Here is a 9918-nt window from a genome sequence, read left to right as displayed (position 1 = left end):
GGACGAGCATCCAATCACTAGGTTGGACGATGATTTGAGGGGTGGGAATGATTTAGAGTTACTGCCATATAGGATTATGGTGGTGCAGCCAAATATAATGATCTCATCACCTCCACCCATATCACCCTTGATTCTGGGATAATCATTCCATACCAAACGCCTCCCAAATGAATTATTGAATATGCTATTTAATAGCTCTTTATTTCTTCTTGCAAGGTATCACGATGGACAACGTCTCCTCCGTCCAAAAGCTGCCTAGGTGTGGGGTTTGGTAGCCAATCCTCACGCATCTACCTTTCCTTGGTGTTTCCCTGGACCATTTCTTGCCTGGCCTCCTACATAGTTGCAATATGGTGCACCTTTTAATCATGCCATTTTAGCATGTTATATTGCTTATCATCTGCGGGGAGCTATGGATATTATACTTTTGAAAGCAACATGTAGTCTCCAAATGGTCTTCATGAGGGCAATTATCCAATCAAATAAATTTATTTGCTCTCCTATCTTGGAGGGATCTTTGTCGACAAAGAAAACCTAGGGCTCCTCTCTTACAGCTTTTGCATCTTCTTATATAGCCCATTTTACGTGGGAACCTTCACTCCTTTGCTCCCTCGAGATGAACTTTGATGGTAGTAGAATAAGTGGGGGGGGTAACTGGCCTATGATGACAAGACGAACCTACCAATGAAAGCTCGCCACCTACCTCAAGCTTATCATCCAAACTTACCACATAGCCTATCCAAATAGGGTGCAGAGAATCCTTTGTATTTCAAACTCTCTAAACAGCTGGCAACAACTCGAACATATCGCTAACTATTTTCTAACAAATGTGGTATCTGAGCAAATCTCGCTACCGAGAAATGTGAGAGAGATTTATGAATGGGATAGACGGTTGTTACGTTATCAACTAGCATGCAGCTGCAAACTATTCGGCGATGGGTTCCAACCCTTGCCTATATAATGCATTCCTAGAGGTCCTCTAGGTAAATTCTTTTTCGACTCTCTTACGCTCTCTTTTGTCTCTCTTAGGTCTCTTCCTGTCCCTTGAGAGTTATATCTGATTTAGGCATCGAACGATCCTCCGCCGAACACACTCTAATAAGGGGACTTATTTGTTTTTGCTATTTCAGGTCGGAGTCAGCGCCATCCGAAGACGTTCCTCCACTGTCCAATGTCGACTTGTGGGTGCTCAATATTGGGATCACCGCCGATTGAACACAGCGGCCACAGGAACATTCCGATCTCTTCGTTTTGGACGGGTGACAAGCCAAGATATCCAACAACCCCCACCAACTTGGTGTTTGGGCTGGACTAATTCCCAATGGCGACACCAGCGGTGGTGCAGGCTTTGTTATTAGAAGACCCAATTCCTCCTTAATTGCGGTGGGTGGCTCACATTTGTATGATATTTTGGTGCCAATAGTAAAGTTGAGAAGGGCATGAGAAGGTGTGAAGTGGCTAACAAGGTCATGATTAAGGGAGATTCCAAGATCGTAGTCAGGTGATTGATGCTCTAGAGTTTGGTCCAAGGGATCTCACCCACTCTTACGTGATATTTGGAAGATTAGTGCTTCTTTAGGACGTTTTAAGCTACACATATCTATTGAAAGGCAGTTAGTGCAGTAGATGGGCAGTCTTCTTCATCGCCGACCATGCAAGCTCCGTGATCTAAGACTCCTATGCATCCATCCCTACATCGTTTCGCAAAAAAAAAAAAAATTCTGACTTTTTTTTTTATCGTACTCTGTAATTATACTTCCATGCGCATCCAGAAAAAAAATCTTCTTAATTCTTATCCTAGTTATTTTATCTCTATATTGTATGAAATTGAAATTTTAGTGTTGCATTGGCCTTCCGTGGATAAAGTTTTAGAATCCTTATGCCATTAGGAAAGAAAAGATTGGGTTAGCTTTTATATATGTAGGCCCATATATATTATTTTGGGATGACTTTGTGGATTATTTAGATTCTGGTTCACCATCCAATGTAAGATAAAATACGAAGTAATCTTGAACAAGCCTTATACAAACACAAATGAGCAAGTGGTGCAAGCATTATACACTTCAACAAATAGATGTTGGACCCAAGGTTTTGATAGTGCTTGTCATGGACCTATAATGATTATTTCCTAAAACTGGTACAATTTGTCGTCATGGTTGTAACAATTTCTTCACGGAGGTTAAAAGCTTGACTTCTATAAATGAAAAAATTATCCATGGTTGCCTCACAACATTTATGTTCCATCACAATAAGTTATAATGACCAATTATTCAAAAAAAAGGGACTTATAGTGACCTGGTAACATTGTCATAAACAATTTTTTTTTGTTCAGCAACGATGTTATACAAGACAAAGTTGTTTCTTATGCAAGTTTCAACTTTGTATATAGTAATTATTGCCGCCAAAATTCGAGCTGAAGAGATCGGATGAACTTCGAGCTGGAGAGATAGGACGAGCTCGGAGTTAGAGAGATCAGACGAGCTAGTAAATAATGAGTGGTCGTTTGTGGTTGAGCTCGGACGAAGAGGTTCGCTAAGAATCTGATATGAAAGCAAGAGAAACAACACCAGAGATCACTGGATTTTGTGCGGGATACCAAAGTCAAATTGAGATTTTGAGGAATGAAAGAGATTTAAGAATAGTGAAAGTAAGAATGTCAGCGAGAGAAAGTAAGAGTGTCCCCTGGGTATCGATTATATAGAAGATCAGTATCAGTTACTGAAAAAGGTGGACATGAGCCTCATGCTCGGCGGGTAATAGCTGCTCGTATGTTACATAATACATCACGGGGCTTAACTACACAAATCATGTAAAAATCTTTCAATCGTACGAGATAGGCCATAACTGTCTCGCATTACGCCTCATAAGTACATAAGATCATAACTATGTCTTTAATGTAATTTAACAATCTTAAATGTACTTTAATTCGAAGACACGTAGCTCGTTGCCTCCAGTCATCCGCTCAAATCAGCAGCTCGGTCGTCTACTCAGATCGGTAGCTTGATTGACTACTAAAATAAGCAATTGCCAATGAATCCATGCTACATCAGTAATGTCCCTAAAATATGTGCGCATGGTATGGAGAAGGAAGTCCCAATACTGTTGATAGGGCTACAAGGTCACTATAACTCATAGGCAAGTTAGATATTGGGTTCAATAATTGGTGCTTATCAAGCTCAGTCTTGCCTACCATCCAAAGACACCTTACCCATGGCATTCCGTAGCCGTCCAAGCAATTCCAATTTTTGAGGAGTCTACTCTTTCCAAAGCACGTCACTTCATGCTAATTTCCAAAGGTTACGTAGGATTTACCAAAAAAAAAAAAAAAAAAAGGTTACGTAGGTGCCGCAAAGCTGTAAAACCGTACCCATCACCTGTCCACAATATGAAAGTCAGATCCTGTCAGATGTACTTGTTTCCACTTATTATAAAAATATCTTGCTGAATTTTTCAAACCTAGTTTGAAGAATTATGTTCTAATTTATTCTTGCTGATTTGCTTGTAGTAATTGGGTTTGGTTTGCTTATATATATATGTGCTTAGTTCGTTAATCATGTCAAACTTGATGCAAGAGATTTTTACCCTGATCCATGTCTAACCCAACACAAACCCCTCGAGCTTGGTCAATTGCCAGCTACAAATAACTAGGATCGATCTAGAGGCTGGTGGAGTAGACTCGGCGAATATCAAGGAAGAGCTCTCTAAGGTTTCAATAGAGGCATGACTCAAATGGTAAGGATTAGGCCTTTCTAATCTTAGAACTCATTTGGTTTGTGGAAAAAATTTTATTTTATTAAAATATTTTTTCTAAAAAGTTGATTCTTGTGAACATGATACCTGAAAATATGACGTCTGAAAAAATGATTTTGGTATGTTTGGTTGACTATAAAAATATGGTTATTTCAGAGTGCCTTACATTTGGTTGAGCATCTATTATTTTGAAAAAGTTGGGTGAAATATCTATTATACTCTTAATAAAGGGAAAGACTTTATCTATTAATTTTGATGGCTTAAAGATAGCTTTAACAAAAAAATCTCAATTTCCAATCAATGGAAAAGTAGCTTTTTCTGTCTCTCAAGAATTTTTTGTGCTATGGAACAAGGAAATCTTATTCCCATAAGAATATTACTTTCACATTTTTCTTCTTTAAAAACCCTAACCAAACAAGAAACCTTTCTTCATTTCATTGACCATATTTTTCCTCCTTTTTTTCTTGTGAACCAAACGGGTTCTTAGAAAAAATAATATTGTTCTATTCGAGCAAGCCTTCGCCAAAATCGTTATTGTTTTTAGACCGTTATTTTTTCTTGTGAACCAAAAACGGGTCATAATGATCATTATTGGGTTGCAGAATTATACTATTTTATTTTTTTAGCGTTAAAATAATTATTTTTACAACAACAAAATGAATAGCCACTAATAGAAAAAAAGGTATTTTTTCGCTCAATATTATGGTTCACCACTTGATAAAAGTATTATTTTTAGACTGTATGATCACTTTTGAAAGGCAATTTAATGTAAAATTATTATTATTAAAATTTATTTTATTTAAAAAATGATACATATAATATGTTATACAACTAAACAACACATCCCAAACCCATTATAGGTTTATCGAAACATTCTAATATTGTTACTTGAGCTCTTGGAGTTTCCTATCTTTTATCTTTGCGTCTTAAGATTTAATGAATTGAAGTACTTAATACAAACATCAATTCTTAATACCCCCCTGATGACGCCGAAATGTGCGCAGCAAAAGTCCAACTTCCACTCGCTAGCACGAGGTCCCTCTCATACTTTTATTTTAAGGAGTGTGGATTGAGCCTTGATAGAAGGTAAATTCTATCTTACACCATATGCACCATGTCAAATAGCTCGTGTCCTCTCTGTAGATCAATACCGAAACAAACACACGATGAATAAGACCCATAAGAAGGAGGCAAGGTGATTTGCATGATGCATGACTATATGGTGCATGTCGTATAAAAGACGGCGCTTCACAAATAATTAGAATTAAATATTAAATGTTTTACCATTCTCCTACACAAATAATTGATGGAGAGTTTGAGGGGAATGGGGGACAAGGCGTGGTGACAGCTGGGACTTCACGGGGGAGAGCGCGGCCACCGAAAGCTCGCTTGAAATCTTGTGCTCGAGATTCCAGATTCCAGATTCAACCCCACAACCGATCATCCTCTGTTCGACACGTGTCTGGTACCTTATCGTTGCATCTAATTCCTCGCCTAAGATGCACCTTTCCTTGTGGAAAAAAAAAAGCCTCGGGGATGCGCCCTGACGCGATCTTTTTGATATGACCAAATTACCCCCTTGACCTTTCATTATTTTTGCTTCTATTTTTTTTTCCCCCTCTTGTGCTCTCACATCTAAGCGTGTCTTCCTTGAGAAAGGAATTTTTTTTATATCTATCTGTCACATTTCTTGGGCTATATGATGGTTTGAAGATGATTTGCTACTAAACATCTTGATGGTGGAATCTCCATTGGTTATTTTGAAATGGATGGAAACCATCAAGCTCCTTTTGATCTTGGTTGTATTTTGATGTCAAATGCTTATAGTGCAACTTGTATAAGACATAAAGTTATTTTCAGGCTATGCCTCCTACTTGTACCATAAAAAAAAGTCTCTATTAATTAGTTAGCAAGTTGCAAGTGAATTAATTAAACTCCTTGAAGCCTGAAGTTACGATATCGTATTATTTATTGTAAATTTAAAAATATAATTTATAATTTAATAATAATAATAAAATAAACATCTTGACAATAGGGTTTTTGTTAGTTAATTAGCAAATTGCACGTAGTTAATAGTATAGCCACATGTCCCTTGAGGTTTTGTATTTTGATAAATCTTTACGATATAATAATATTTATTAGAAAATCAAAAAAATAAAATTCAATTAAGTAAGGGCTTTTTTTATTAATTAATTCAATCTTATGGAGCAATAAAAAAAAGACACAACGAAGATTGTACACTAAATAAAACGATAATTGTTGCAAGACAATCATTACGATCATCATTTGTAAGAATTTATGTATAACTAGAGTTAATTATGGAGCATGACTCGAGTTAATTATGCGATGATGGTTTAATATGAGTAGATATCTTTTGTTTTGCCCATCCATCAAATATTTTTTTTTCTTGAAAACAAATTGCATATGGTACAAGTTTATCATTAACAAACCTATTGTCTTGGAGTCGATGTACTAATTTCCACAAGAAAATGAGTGTTTTTTGTTTTATTGGGTGTCTTTTGAGCCTCTTGGTGGTCAAAATTTCTAGGTTTTCCTCATCCTAATAAATGCTGGACCAGCAAACAATGGAGATGTTGATGTCCTTTTTCAATAGAACATTTGGTCAGTCAAATTGGTGGATTCAACATATGGCTATGCGGTGTTTTATAATCATAATCAAACGATGGAATTTGTCCAACAAGTTCTGTTCAAAACGATGGAAAAAAGAACCATCATTTTGTCTGTTTTTCACAACTTGAAACAAAACTCATGCGGTCCCCTTCAACTTTCATCCACTCATCTAAATACTTCAATTTATCACTAGATTACGCTAGTTTATGTAACAAAAATCATGAAAACTAAGGTTTGAATTTGTGTGTTTCTTTTGTTGCATCTGAAGAGACTTTATTCAAGAGTTATTCTTTCAGCAATTGTATATACAAGATGCATATATTGCTTATATTTGGACTATCACTTGAATCTACTTAGGTTTTAAGTCGAACATTATTTTTCGGAGCAGACTGTTCTAGTGATTTAGTTAGCGAGCCATATAGTGACAACTAAACATTGGGTTATTTGGACAAATAATACCAGATACTCATTTTGCATGTATAGACATTTCAAAATACTTATATACTCTTGAGATATAATGAATTATGAAGTCCAAAATCTAGACTGTGAGTAAAGGTAACTGATCATACATGATGTTGTCATTACAATATCATCAAAGCGTAAGTTTTTTTTTTTTTTTGTGAGAGATAATAACCTAATTATTTTTTTTGAATGTACATAATTTTTTGGGAGCTATCAAATTCCTTTTGCCAATGCAAGGAAGGAATGATGCTCGTTATTTTTATTTTTATTTTTTGCTAAAGCGGGTGGATCATACCTGACGAGTATGGATGCACCTAATAAAATTGAAAAACAAAATACTACGGAGTGCTAGGAGCAACTCTCCAGCTTCAGCCCACAGGGTGCTACCTGAGTGAAATGATGCTCGTTTTCACTGCTAGAGAAATGACTCGCTAAGAAATGGAGGTGGATGTAGTTTGGTACTAAATAGTTTTGTGCAAGATATTAGCACTTAAGATTTGCCCACCATTATGGATATTTTTTTGAAAAAAAAGTTCATTTTCTTTTATCCACAAGTACAAGTATAGTTATGTCTCTAGTGGATGTTTAGTGCTAAGTTTGATCAATTTCTAAATATAGTCCATTTATTAGAGGAGATATCAAGATTTTTATTTATTTATTTATTTATTCTATCGTAGTGCGGTTAAGAATTCTCCATGTTGAGATAAAAAAAAATCTAATCCATGCTTAGGAGTTAGGAATTGTAGAAAAGGATAGGATACTAACCAATAAATTCATTTCAAATTATTGTAAACTAACAAAAATGAACCTCTTTACCAAGATCATGTACAATTTGAAAGTTGATATATTCGAATCGAAATTATTCCCTCTATTTATGTTACATCAAGCATTTGTGTTGGAACCAAAGATGATGTAATGACCAAAAATAGACTATGTAATGTTACATCAACAACATTAGTGCCACAATTATGCCCGTACCACAAGGAAACAATATTTTTCAATTCATGAGGAAAAAGATACTATTTCAGTAAATATTAAAATAATACAGAATACCATTTACTTTCACAATGCCACCATATCAATCTTGACTGCTAGTCTTGGCTGCCAATCATGGCTACAAGGAAAGAAACAAAGAGACAAATAAAGAAACATAATCACAGAGTGACAAACATATTAGTTATAATGGTCATAAGCAATGTTCATTGTCTCAATACTGGCCTCTGTACCGATGCTACACTAGCACAATATCGATATGGTATGGTACGAATTTTTTTTTGTATACTGAATGTTGGTATGCCATTCGTATCGAATATCGATATTGAACCGATGCAGTACGGTACACTCCATACCGCCTAGTTCGGATCGGTACAACATAGTATAATTATAAAAAAAGCCATTGAGATACTTGCAGAGAGACTTATATGATTTGTAGCTTCTGGTCATTTACTAAGATCAAATTTATTCTTTCTGTTATCTCTTGTAAAATAGCTGACCTTTAAATCTTTTAAAGTTCAAATTCGCATGCTAGTTTCGACATTTTTCTCGTCATTGCAACCTACTTTCTTGATTCCAAACCTCCCAAAAAATGATCTTTTAAAGACCAAATTTGTTTTTAGGTATCTTCCAATAAGGCAACTCATTGCCTTGTCGATTTTGGCAATTTCTATTCCATTCCAACTAACTTTCTTGACTCCCGCCCCTCAAAATAATTTGTTTTTGGTAAATCCAAACGTGCTTTCATGATAAAAAATCTATAGAAATCCTAGCCATGAACGGAGCAGCGGTGGCAGAGGGGGTTGCATCACCATGTTGGGGGAGGAGCGTTGTGAGTTAAGATTGGAGGAGGGGATGAGATTAGGGTTAGAGTTTGGAAGTAGGTTTTGTTTTTGGAGGTGATGATGATAACAGTTCCATATCTATATAATTACCTCTATATCATTTGACAGGGAGATACTTCTGATGAACTACATCAACCTCAATTGACAACTCTTAACTCCAATTAAGAGGAGGATAGCCATATTGGAATAATATGAAAAATGAAAAGGGTGATATTTTAGAAACTCAGGGGGTTAATTGCAAATTCATATAATGTAGGGTTTTTTTTTCGCTTTTTTTTTCCCGGAAGTTTTTTTTGGGTCGTCGAGGGGGCGGGGGCGGGGGCGGGGGTGTAAATAATTACTTCATCGGAGCCGAAAGCTAACGGAGAGAGGGGAATCCATGGGTGGTTCTATATACACCCCCGCTATTGCTCAGGACACCCCCCAAAAATTAAAAAAAAATTAAATACTCTCTACACCCCCCCATTTGCTAAGGACACCCCTAAAAAATTAAAAATTTCTAAATTACCCCCCACCCTCCCCACCCCCTCACCTAAATTGCTCTCTACACCCCCCAAACCCCCCCCTCCCCCGCTCTTCCCCTCCAAAACACCTCGCCAACGCCCAAAACCCCCCCGTCCCCCCTTCTCCCTCTCGTCGCCGGCATTCTCCCGATCTCCGACCACCTCGCCGGCTTCTCCCGGAACCACCTCGCCGGCTTCTCCCGAAATTTTTTTTTTCACGGTTCGTGCTCCGTTCGGCACTGGATCGCCGAACAAAAGGCTTCTGTTCGGCTGAACAGTGCCGGACAGAAGCCTTCTGTTCGGCACTGTGCAGCCGAACAGATCTGTTCGGTTGAGAGTTGCCGAACAGAAGGCTTCTGTTCGGCACTGTTCAGCCGAACAGAAGCCTTTTGTTCGGCGATCCAGTGCCGAACGGAGCACGAACCGTGAAAAAAAAAAAATTCGGGAGAAGCCGGCGAGGTGGTTCCGGGAAAAGCCGGCGAGGTGGTCGGAGATCGGGAGAATGCCGGCGACGAGAGGGAGAAGGGGGAACGGGGGAGGAGGGGTTTAAGGGGGGTTTGAGGGGTGTTTTTTTTTTTTCTTTTCAAAACGAAACGGAGGAGGAGGAGGGGAGTGTATGAGAAAATTTCAAGGGCAATATGGTAATTACACTAAAGGTTAGTTTGGGTATTTTTTTTTGGTTTTTGGGGGGTGTCCTGAGCAATAGGGGGGTGTATATAGAACTACCCGGAATC

The sequence above is a fragment of the Phoenix dactylifera genome, chromosome 14 (assembly GCF_009389715.1).
Source record: "Phoenix dactylifera cultivar Barhee BC4 chromosome 14, palm_55x_up_171113_PBpolish2nd_filt_p, whole genome shotgun sequence".
Taxonomy (NCBI): Eukaryota; Viridiplantae; Streptophyta; class Magnoliopsida; order Arecales; family Arecaceae; genus Phoenix; species Phoenix dactylifera.
This window is presented reverse-complemented; position numbering follows the sequence as displayed.